The sequence below is a fragment of the Camelus ferus genome, chromosome 19, assembly GCF_009834535.1.
Source record: "Camelus ferus isolate YT-003-E chromosome 19, BCGSAC_Cfer_1.0, whole genome shotgun sequence".
Classification (NCBI taxonomy): Eukaryota; Metazoa; Chordata; class Mammalia; order Artiodactyla; family Camelidae; genus Camelus; species Camelus ferus.
The window spans coordinates 9,458,905-9,471,707 of NC_045714.1; positions in this window are offsets into that span (position 1 = coordinate 9,458,905).

Here is a 12,803-nt window from a genome sequence, read left to right on the forward strand (position 1 = left end):
GGCATTTTTAAAAACAGATCAAAAGCTTATCTTCTCCTGGTCAGTCTCTTCCACCTGACTCTTATTCCGCCCCTCCCAGGCCCCCATGAATGTATGATTTCATCTAGCAAATAGGAACTCAAGGATTTTACAATTAAATGGCATAAAGCATGCATACATAGAATTGTGGCAGGTGGTGACCTTCAGAAAAATGATAGAAAAAGTGCTGCAATGGCTAAGAAAAAAACACTATACTGAGAAGTGGTTTAAAGCATAGGATTAGATTCAAATTGGTGTGCCGGGGGGGGGGCAGGGTGTATTTGGCTAATAATATTAATAATAGCATAAATGTTACCTGCTGGGTGTATAATTCTGCTCCAGTGTTTCCACATAGCAATGTGTTATTTTGTAATCTTAGATAGCCTCCTCATTCTTTTTAACCACTATATAATATTCCACGATAAACTGATGAATGCTTGGTGTTCCCAAAGCACTTCAAGCTTCTGTTGCAATGACCCCCATGGCTGTGGGCAACTAAGACAGTTGGAGCAGGGGAAATAGTTCTGAGAGTGTGTTTACAAGCTGGGGGTTTTTTTTATTTTTGATTTATAGTTGATTTACAATGTTGTGTAAGTTTCTGTTGCCCTGCGTCATGCAAGTTAGGAACTGCATGCAGCTGTCAGACTTAAAGTTTTAAAAAGGAATTAATTCTTAAAATGAAAATATATAGGTGAGTATAGGGAAGACCACGATTACTAGCTGAAATAAGATTTAGTGAAAAGCATTTAGATCACTTTCGTGTTTGGGCCCCAGAGATACATCTGAAATGTTCAGCAGCAATGTTCAGCAGCAATGGAGCCTGGCAGAGAAATACTTTTCCAGCAAAATTCTAATACACTGTTAAATTCTGTTTGTCATCCACTTTCTGCCTCCCAGTGCTATCAGGACACCCTACTAGCCTTTGTAGATACCTGTATTATTGCCCTGCACTGCCCTGATTTGGTCACGTGTCTGTTTCCTTTAATCAGTTCTGAGATTATTTTGAAGGTTTATTCATTGATGCACCACCTGTCTCTTACAGAGTACCTAACACAAAGTAGGTATTCAAAAGAATTTTGGGAGCCAATGAATTAACTAATCAATGACTTCAAAAATATTTGATTCATATGACAACCTCAGGGAGGCAGTTAGCTTTGGGATCAAGCAAAACTACTGTTTGACAATGCTCTGTCATTTATTTTACCATGTGTGTATGACTCTGGGGAGAACAACCTAAGTCCCCCCATTTTCCACCTGTGAAACAGGGGTGGTAACAGCACCTACTTCACATAAACACTGAAAGGATTATAGGAAATAATGGGTCTATATTGGTTAGCTTTTGATGCTTCTGATTGATAATGAACCACCCCTAGATTGACACCTTAAAATCATAAAAGTCTATTATTTCTCATGACTTGGAGTCAGCTGCTCTCAGCTGGCCTCACTCACCTGTCTGACGCTTGGCAGGCTGTGGGCTTGTGTGCAGGGTCTCTGCTCTGCGTGGCTTTCCCAACAGGCTAGCTCAGGCTCGTTCTCTTGGTGGCCCTGGTGTCCAGGTGAAGCAGGAGAGTGAACACCCAGATGTGAAGCACTTTCCAAGCCTCTGCCTGCATCGCATGGGCTGTTGTCTCATTTGTCAAAGTGAGGCACCTGTCTCATCCCAGAATGAATGTGAGAGGGGACTATCCAAGGTGTGGCAATGATTGTGGCCATTTCACAGTCTACCCAAGCGTCGGAAATGTTTAGCATAGTGTCTGACATTAAAAAAAAAAAGTTAGCAATAATGATCAGAATGCAACTATTGTTACATAAAGAAACATTGTCTACAATGCAAATTATCATTACCATCATCATCATCATCAAGTAGAATTCCTATACTTCCCTGGACTCCTCAGCTTCTAGCTGCTCAGTTCTGCGCCCGCTCCCACGTCAGGAATCCGTCATGCTTCCCAACATCGTCTAGCCAGTAGCCAGGAGGCTGGCTCGGTTATCCTCTGCCTCTTGCCTCCCATTGGTTGAGGGTTGGTCGTGGGGCCTTCATCCCCATACTTGCACTCGGGGACTCTCAGGTCAGTCCTACAGCGTAAGTTACAGAGACTAGCAGGGCGCACGTGAGCTGGGGCACTCAGTGGGAGGCGAGTTGGAAGTGGTCACCCGACCTGCAGCTGAAACCAAATGTGGGCCAAAGATACGCCAGAGACACCAAGAGCATCGTCTACAAATGGTACCTGGAGGCTGGAGGCTTTGCAGGTGGGAGCCTGACACCATGGCTCCACGGCATGACTGAACCCTCTCTGCCCTCAGAGACTTCCTACTCCTGGTGCATTTCTGCCAACACTGCAAACACATCCAAGAAAATGAGAGCAATACTTGTCCCAGCAAGGGAGACACACAGTCTGGCCAATAAGCATCTGTTTGTTTCACAATTTAAACAATATTTGTTTCACTGCAACTCTTTCTTCAGAAATTTTCTGAGGTACTTCACATAACCTAGTACCCATTTGTTCCTCTCTTTGAACAGGTGTCTTTAAGAAACTGCCTCTCATACAAGGAACACTGGCCATCAGGTTTTTCACACGAGCACTCAAAAAAGGAAAATTTTAAAAAACCATGAAGAACAAAAGCTTAGGGTTGTATTTATTCTAATAAGTTGGTGCTTAAGGATTCAGCGTGATTTTCTTTCTTGCCCTTTAGCAATAGTTGTCTTGGCACATCCTTCATCAAGAGAGCCAATTAAAAATCTTCTGTATTTATGTGTCCTTATGTTTGGGTAAGATGATTTTAAATATAGGCATCATTGACATAGAAATGATACCCTGTCCAACTGTCTTGCAGACACAAGGAACCTCAGGGTTTAAAGATGGATGGAAGGAAAGAAGGAGGTCAGCTTGGTTAAACTGACAACACTGAACAGGTATCTTGACATCAGAACCCAAAGTCAAAGACAAAGCTACCAGGCCATCTCAGGTACTGCCATCTTCTCAGCTTGCACAGGAAAGCATGTTTTCTTTCATAATTAATCACGGCTTAGGCATGTAGCATGTAAGTGCCTGTGACTTGCTTGGAAGCTGGCGGGCACCCAGCTGGGCTGGGAGGGCTACGAGATCAAGGCTTCTGAGATCGTTCTTGGGAATTAGCTGATAAATAATGTATGGAACATCCCACTGATTCGAGGAGCACCAGGTTTGATCTTAGAAATTCACTTACGGAATTTTTGTAAATAGATGGGAAATGATTTCTGATACATGGCATGCCTTTCCATGAATTTCATGTAATGGATTGCCGCACACAGGTGGTCTGATCAAGGCACGGGTGTTTGTGTTACTACTTCTTCTTTGCAATTTGACAAGACTGTTCTTACCTCAGAGTAGTTCCAGCCAACGATGGACGAAACATGCTCTTCGGTTGCTCTTGTGATTTGATCTGAAATAAATATAATGACAAGGCCTTGTCCTGCGTAAATGTGATTTTTGGAACAAGGTGAAATATACTCAGATTTGGAAACGCGGTATTAGGGTTTCAGCAGCTGCATTATACACACGCACTCTGGTGATCTTGCTGGAAAGGAAACGTACTGAAGAAAAGGGGCTTGAGAACACTGGACACGGAAGTCGGAAATGCACGATCTCATGGACAGGAACTCGATGTGCCAAGGTGAGAGCAGGGGCTGGTTAGTTCTGATTAACACGTTGACAAGATGTCAGTCATACAGTCTCTGGGCTGCACCCTGCAGTGCATCTCCCAGGGAAGGGGGCACCCCGCGGAGCAGACTGTACCCCCGACTCGGCAGCACTGAGCCCCTGCGAAAGGAAGACGGCACAGACAAACGAACCGCACCTGAAACTTTACTCGTGAGATGTTTTACATTCTGATTTTCAAATTAAATTCAAAAGTTGATGTATATTTTATACTCAGAGTACCTCTTAGTTCAGACTAACGACATTTTAAATGCTCCATAGCCACATGGGCTAGAAACTAGCATAGCAGACAAGACAGGTGTAAGTAACCCTAGGTCATCATGCCTGAAAGAAAAGCTTCATCGAGGGGCACGGTGGCGGGGTGGAAGGATGCTCTCAGCTCATCCTCTCCCACGAATACACCGAGAGAGACACATCCACGGACCCACCCAGCCACTCAGAACTCCTGCTCGACTTTGACAGGACATCGCCTGCTTCAAAAGACAAAATTCCTCACAAAATCTTGTAGAAGAGAAAAAATGAAAAGGAGGAACTTACTGCAGGACCTGTCCCGCAGGGAGGAAGTAGCAAAGGAAGAATAGTGCTCCTACGCTGGGACGTCCCCTCTCCAACGGAGAGGTCAGCGGGGACGGAGGGGGAGCCTCCAAGGAGTGCAGAGCAGCCGCCTTGGCCACCGACAGAGCTGAGAGACACCAGCACCAAGGGTCCCTGAGAGCCTAGCTCTGGACGGCAGCCGGGCAGAGGGCTGGGGCCGACGGCTCAGGGGCAGCCCCAGGGGGCTGGAGTGTACACAGAATAGCCAGGGTCCCCCATAAACAAGCAACACTGCTGGTGTGCGCTGGGGGGAGAGGTGCAATGCGGCTGGGCTGTAGCCACTGTCCCCGCGGCCCCATCACTGGCGTGTTCTCACCAGAAGACAGGCAGGGCGTGGGCACAGCCACCATGGTCACTGGTGCGCAGCTCCCAGGTGGGATCGAAACCTCAATCCATACCCAGAGGCTCAGAGCAGAGGGGACCGATTTGCTCCATGGGTGCCTTTGTGGACCGGTGCCTCTAAGACGGATGAGCAAAGAGTGGAGTTCCAGGGCACAGCAGGGCCAGTGCAGGTGTAGTGTGCAGCAGACCTCGTACGGTGTAGGGGACAGCTCTGACCCGATGGTGCACCCCAGTTCAAGTGTGTGACCTAGATGTCAGCAGATCCGCACTGGTAGCTCTGAGGGAGCAGAGTACTGACATTCCTGCAGGGACAAGGGCAGCGTCAACAAAGAGGACTTGAAGCGCTGCAACCCCACCTACCACGCACCACAGCTCAGAAATGGGTCAGGAAGCTTCCGTTCCAACAAAAGGGGAACAGACCCTGCCCCTGTCAGGGCTGTGACAGCCACAGAACTAAAAGGAGGCCCCACTCAACAGCCAGGGCAGGCTCTGATCACCACACCAGCCACATCCCCAAGCAAAGGGCTAGGCTAGCAGCCAACACACATGGAAGACAGACCTGGCAACCATCCATACTAAAAACAGCCCTCACGAGATCAGACACACAGTCTACACAGGAACGCATCCTCTTAAAACAAACAAACAATAACAAGAAAAAACAGCCCTTCAAGACCACAGTAGATAACTGATACTCCGTAACCCATAGTGCCAGAGAGAGAGAAGTAAAAAGAAGCAGCAGAGGAGCCACTCCCAATTAAAAGAAGAAGAGCAGTCCCCTGAAAGAACCATCTAATGCAGTTGTCACATTTCCACTCAGGGTTTTCTTGTTTCTTTAGTGTCCTGCTTCTTTTCTATTTAGACCTTTCACTATTTCTTTCAGCATAGCTTTACTACTGATGGATTCTTTTACTTTTTGCTTGTCTGTGAAGTTCTTTCCCTCTCCTATTTCTAAAGGATACTCTTGCAGGATAGGGCAAAAATCACATGATCATCTCAATAGATGCGGAAAAAACACTTAATAAAATTCAACACCCACTGATGATAAAAACTCTTACCGAAGTGGGTATAAAGAGAACATATCTCAACATAATAAAAGTGATTTATGACAGACCCACAACCAGCAAAACATTCCACGGTGAAAAGGCGAAAGCCTTCCCACCAGAATCTAGAACAAGACAAGGATGCTCACTCTCTCCACTTCTATTCAATACAGTACTGGATGTCCTGGCCACAGCAGTCAGGCCAGAAAAATAAAAGGGATCCAAATTGGAAAGGTAAAACTATCACTATAGGTGGATGACAAGATACTAGATATAGAAAATTCTAAAAGCTCCACACAAAAAACTACCAGAGCTGATAAAAGAATTCAGCAAGGTAGCAGGATAGGAGGTTAACATACAGAAATCAGTAGCATTTCTTTACACTAACAGTGAAATATCACAAAAGGAAAGAAACAATCCCTTTTAAAATCACATCCAAAACAATAAAATATTTAGGAATAAATCTGATCAAGGAGATTAAAGACTTATACATGGAGAACTACAAAACAATGATTAAAGGAATTAAAGATGACTTAAAGAAATGGAAATATATCTCATGCTCTTGGATTAGAAGAACCAATATTGTTAAAATGGCCATACTGCCCATGGCAATCTACAGATTTAATGTGATCCCTATTCAATTACTCAGGACATTTTTCACAGAACTAGAACAAAGCTGGAGGAATAACCGCCCCTCTAGACTTCAGACAATACTACAGAGCTACAGCAACCAAAACAGCATGGTACTGGCATAAAAACAGACATATGGATCAAGCCCAGAAATAAACCCAGACTTATGGTCAATTAATCTTTGACAAAGGAGGCAAGAATATACAATTGAGAAAAGACAGTCTTCAGCAAGCAATGTTGGGAAAACTGGACAGCAGTATGTAAATCAGTGAAGTTAGCATACTCCCTCACAACATATACAGAAATAAATTCAAAATGGCTTAAAGACTTAAATATAAAACAAGACACTATAAAGTTCCTAGAAGAAAACACAGGCAAAACACTCTCTGACATAAATCTTAGCAGTGTTCTCCTAGGGCAGTTTACCCAAGCAATAGAAATAAAAGCAAAAATAAACAAGTGAAACCTAATTAAACGTATAAGCTTTTGCATAGTGAAGGATAGCACAGTGAAGGATATGGTAAGTAAAACAAAAGGACAACCTACATAATGGCAGAAAATATTTGCAAATGATACAACTGATGAAGGTTTAATTTCCAGAATATATAAACAGTTCATACAACTTAATAACAAAAAAACAAACAACCCAATCCAAAAATGGGCTGAAGACGTAAACAAGCAATTCTCCAATGAAGACATACAAATAGTAAGTGCATGAAAAAATGCTCAATATCACCAATTATCAGAGGAATGCAAATCAAAACTACAATGAAGTATCACGTCACACCAGTCAGAATGGCCATCATTAAAAAGTACACAAACAATAAATGCTGGAGAGGGTGGGGAGAAAAGGGAACCTTCCTACACTGCTGATGGGAATGTAGTTTGGTACAGCCATTATGGAAAACAGTATGGAGATTCCTCAAAAAAACTTGAAACAGACTTACCCTATGATCCAGCAATCCCACTCCTGGGCATACATCTGGAGGGAGCTCTAATTCAAAAAGATACATGCACTCCAATGTTCATAGCAGCACTGTATACAATAGCCAATACATGGAAGCAACCTAAATGTCCATCAACAGATGACTGGATAAAGCAGTGGTGTATTTATACAATGAAATACTACTCAGCCATAAAAAATAATAAAATAATGCCATTTGCAGCAATGGATGGACCTGGAGATTGTCATTCTAAATGAAGTAAGCCAGAAAGAGAAAGAAAAAGACCATATGATATCACTCATATGTGGAATCTAAAGAAAAAAATAGGACACCAATGAACTCATCTACAAGACAGAAACAGACTCACAGACATAGCAAACAATCTAATGGTTTCTGGGGAAAGGGGTGGGAAGGGATAAATTTGGGAGTTTGAGATTTGCAAATGTTAGCCACTATACATAGATTAAAGAAAACAAATTTCTTCCGTATAGCACAGGGAACTATATTCAATATCTTGTAATAACCTTTAATGAAAAAGAATATGAAAATGAATATACGCACGTATATGCATGACTGGACACTGTGCTGTACAGCAGAAATTGACACATTGTAACTGACTATACATCAATTAAAAAAATCTTCATCTGCTAAAAAAATAATATAAGAATAGCAGTAGTAGTAACAATGGCCATCACTGCTATGGTCTTATTATGCATTCTGGTCTAAGCACTTCACAGGTATGAATTTATTTACTCTTCACAATTATACTATGCGTATAGCAACCTGCTTATCATGTGAAGAACATAAGAAAAGGGAAGGTTAGTACCTGTCCAAGGTCCCAGTGAGACCAGACTCTCAGAACAAAACTAGGAGGTGGGAGAGAGATGGAAGGGAAATGCACTAATTACCTCATCTTATTACAAAAGGAGTCAGTGAACGTTGTTTTATTCTGAAGTTACTGAGACATGTAGGATTCAAATATGCTAATTAAAGACATAAAAGTAACATTAAGATTCTGCCAAAATGCAGGAGGCGAAACACGCAGGAAAATATTGACATGAGAATAGACCACAAAAAAGGAGACAGCGAGGAGACACACTGAGCCTGTAGTGATGATAAAATAGGAGCAAGGAATGTCTCAACCACAATAAATTGAATTTCATGTAAATTAAGGAGACTTTCAGATTTAGTCAAAAAATCATAATATACGGTACTACAAAGCCCACACTCGAATTTTTTTGAAACAAAAGGATGGGCAGAAATATACCAGAGAAATAGGAAAAAACGAAGCAAAACACTTGGGATCATATCGTCATGCCTGGTATTACTGACTGCAGTTTAAAGAAGGGAAGCCCTAAACAAAGGGAGAAGTCAGGCTTCAGGGTGATTTAAAACAGAAAAAACTCCACCTACTAAATTCAGGAGTACTGGAATGTAGAAGGCAGTGTTCTCCAAATTTCCATGATTCACATTTTAGTTCCAGGCTGTGTCTTCACAAAATTTATAATTCTTAATATGATTTCCTTAAATTTAATTTTTTTAATTAAGTAAAAACATTTGAAGAGAAGTTCTACATCATTATCACAAATACAAAACCAATTTCTACTGCTGTAAAAAAAAACCCAAAAAACAAAAAACAAGGTAATTATTACACAAACCCCTAAAAAAATACATTAGTAGATTTCCCCAGATGCTATTGTCACTGAAGAAATAGGAGGAAATAGCACCTTCAAACTGGATAATAAAGGAGTTTTGAAAAAAGACTGTTTATAAAGCTGTGGGCTGGTAGGGGGCAAGTTTAGAAATCAACAAGTAATAGTGCAGTGCCGTGGAGGGAGCAACAGCTGGGAGCAGTCACGGCCCTTGATCAGAAGTTGCAAAGAAATGGAGTGGTAACTAGACACAGAGTGAACAGCAGTATGGGGAGGACCAGCAGAGAGGATCTACTGCATCTGGTGATGGAGTGCAGCCGACCTGAAGCAACCCGCAGAGAAGGAGCCAGGGAAGTGAAGACCCTTACCTCACGACTCTCCAGTCTCTTGCCACTGCCTTGTTGGTGGGATCCAACAGAAACCCAGAGGACAAGGAAGTCAGATCATTCAGAACATCCTGGTCACCTCCTAGGGCAGAGGGCAGAGGGAAGAGGGTTGGAGAATTTGTGTGTCAGGGCAAACCAGATGCACAGAGCATCTCTATATTCTGCTTAATATTCTCACCTGAGGGGATCTTTTCTGTTATCACATGGAATGAGCAGAGTTAGCGAAGTCAGAAACATACGCTACCACCACCAAGCTGGGATTTTCTTCTGTCACAGTGAAAACCTGAAGACAAATGAGAAGGAAAGAACTTCCTCACCATGTTATCCAATGATACTAATTCTATGCCTTTTAAAACAGCTTACTCTTTAAACCATCTTACCATCACCTTTATAAGAATCCCACACTTCGGAATATGTATTAAGCTTTAAAAAAAATAGAAGACGAACTTAAATATAAAACAGAAACAGACATAGAACACAAACTTGTGGTTGCCAGTGAGGGGAGGAGGGGAGGGAGGGACAGACTGGGAGTTCGAAATTCATAGATACTGGCAGGTATATATAGAGTAGATAAACAAGTTTATACTGTGTAGCACAGGGAAATATATACAAGATCTTGTGGTTCGCTCACAGTGAAACAATGTGACAATGAATATATGTATATTCATGTATAACTGAAAAGTTATGCTTTACATCAGAAATTGACACAAGATTGTAAACTTAATATAACTCAATTAAAAAAAATAGCAAGAGCACAAAAATCATATAAATACACTAGTTCTTGGAAGCATGTCATAATGTTACATCTGTGACAAATCAGAAAGATAGAAAATAAAAGTTACATAATAACACAGTCCATGGGTATAGAACATAAATATTGCTATAGACAGCTACAGAATGTAGCTGCTTCTTAAGCCTACATAGGTATTTATAAATACTAATCTAAGTTAGACTCAAAGCAAATTCAAAATTCCAAAGACTAGAAATAAGACATAGTCATCCACAGTTCCCAGTAATAATGCTGTGCACCCAGAAACACAGTACAGATGAAGAACCAAACCTTTTGACCCCTGGAAATTTAAAAGAAAGTATTCTTTAATATTAAATAACTCTTAGGCCACAATGATAATCAAAAGTACATTGCTGACTAGAACAGTGATACTGAAAGCTCTCTATATAAAGTGTAGAATGACGCCAAAGAGTTGCTTTAAAAAAAGAGGGAAAAAAAAGGCAGCATCATAAACGTTTTCCTTAGCCCAGAAAAGAAAGGACAAAAATGGATAGTGTGTTCGAGATAAAAATACAAGAAAAAGAACTCAAAGAAAAAGCTAAGAAAAGCAGAACAATAGAATTAATAAATATAAAAACAAATTTATTTACAGGAAAGGAGAAAAAGTAGAAATGACAAGTGCACAAAAAGAATTGAAAAGAAGAAAAATGCAGTTAATACACCTAAAAGCATACATTCATGTACTGGAAAATAGAAAAAGTAAAAATGATAAATACATAAAAATATGTCTTTGAATAAAAAATAGATAAACTACTTTCTTAATAAAAAGAATACATTAACATCCAAACTTAAGGATGTGAAAAATGGAACTGATTAAAGGGATTCTAAAAGAATAATTTCTCAAATATATGCTAATAAATTTGGGACTGTGAATAAACCATTTTCTAGAAATACAAAAGTACTGTATTGCAAATTGACTCAACAGAAGATAGAATACTTGAATAGACCCAAAACCAAGGAAGAAATTGAGAAAGTTGTCAAAGATCTGCTTCTCAATAAAGTTCCAGACAATTTCATGCATGAATTCATTCAAACCTTCAAGAAACAGATAATTCATGAGCTTTTTAAATTGTCCTGAAGCATAAAGTTAGAATTAACGCTTCCTAATTCTTTTCACAAAACCGCTATGGTTTAAATACCTGAGCTTGACAGGGATAGCACTGAAAACAAAACCTATAAACCAAACCCATGAATATTGACTCAAGAGTCACAAAGTTCCAGCAAAGACAATCCACATCACATTTTTAAAAAGAACACACTGAACTAAGTGGATTTTAGTTTCAGGTATTAAAAAATAATTCAATATTAGAAAAATACCATTTTAATTCAGCATATAAGTAGGCAGAAAACAAAGTAATAAAATAATACGGTTCTATGATTAAGTGCCAAAAACTGATCTGATGGAATTCAGCAGCCAATTCTACTAAATTCTTCTAAAAACATAATGTCATTTCCACAAAGTTAGATATAGCTGCTAAAATTTTAACATGATACAAATAAATTAGACTTTCAATCAATTACTAAAGAATGAATCATGATGATTTGTTTCCATTTCAACAGTTTTCAGTTTTGACAGGAGAGAAGGAAGGAAAATAGAAGTCTGATTAGGAAAGTGTGGACTTGAGATGTTGACAAACACAGGTGCAAAGAGGGTTCCACCAGCAATCAGCCTGGTGACCACAACCAATTATATTATCTGCCCAAGTCCCAGAGTTTTCTAAGAGCAACATGAGGACAATAAATCCGATCTTGCCAGGTCACTTTGAGGATTATAGATAATGTATGCAGAGTAGTCAGTACACAGTAGGTGCTCAATAACTTCTCCCTTCAGCTTCCTTGTTGCTAGCTGTTGTACTAACAACGTATACAATTTGCATTTGAATCTGAGCTTACACAGGAAGTATTTCCTTAAAAGACCCTCACCCACTCCACTCTCTATTGAGAGAGAAAATGTAACAGGCTACAGTATTTTCCCATCATAATTCTTGCTTATTTAGGAAAAACTGGGGAAAAAATGAAAATACACACTATAGAATTAAAGTCTCTCCATTCTCTCTCGTAGGCATCATTACATTTTGACACATATCCTTCTCTGCTTTGGATCATACTTGGAATTGCACCTTTTAAATAAAATTTTAAGATAGAACTTTGAAGTCTTCAATGGAAAAGTCTTCAATGGAGAGTTTAAATCACTTAATTTGAAAACCTCATTTCACATGTAATTTTAGTTACCCATTCATTTTTTAACATCAAAACTGGCACCATCTGTTGCTTAATCAAAAGTCTTACGTATGTGCTAGTCTGTTAATGTGTGTAAACCGTATCATCAGACATTCAGCTGGATCAGTGAAAACTGTTTCCATGCTCACAAGCAAATCAGAGGTAAATTCCTCTTAATGGTAGTTCAGTCATAGCCATTATCAAGTAGGAAGGACCACAGATACAACGGCTGGTACGGAATCCTGCCCAGTGCCCTGGGGGAAAGCTTCATTATTTACCAGTCTAACAAAAAGTGAAGTGAAAGTTGGACAACTTTGTAGTCAAGTCCATCAATGCAGACAACTCAACGGTACATTTGAGTTCCTCGGTGGCAAGTAACACAAGTGAATTCTTATGTCTCCTGTTCAAGATTTTCTGTTGCCTATGGTTAAAGTTGGCTGCAGTTAAACACAAGACTGTTGCTTAAAAACCCATTATTGTCCTTGTTTA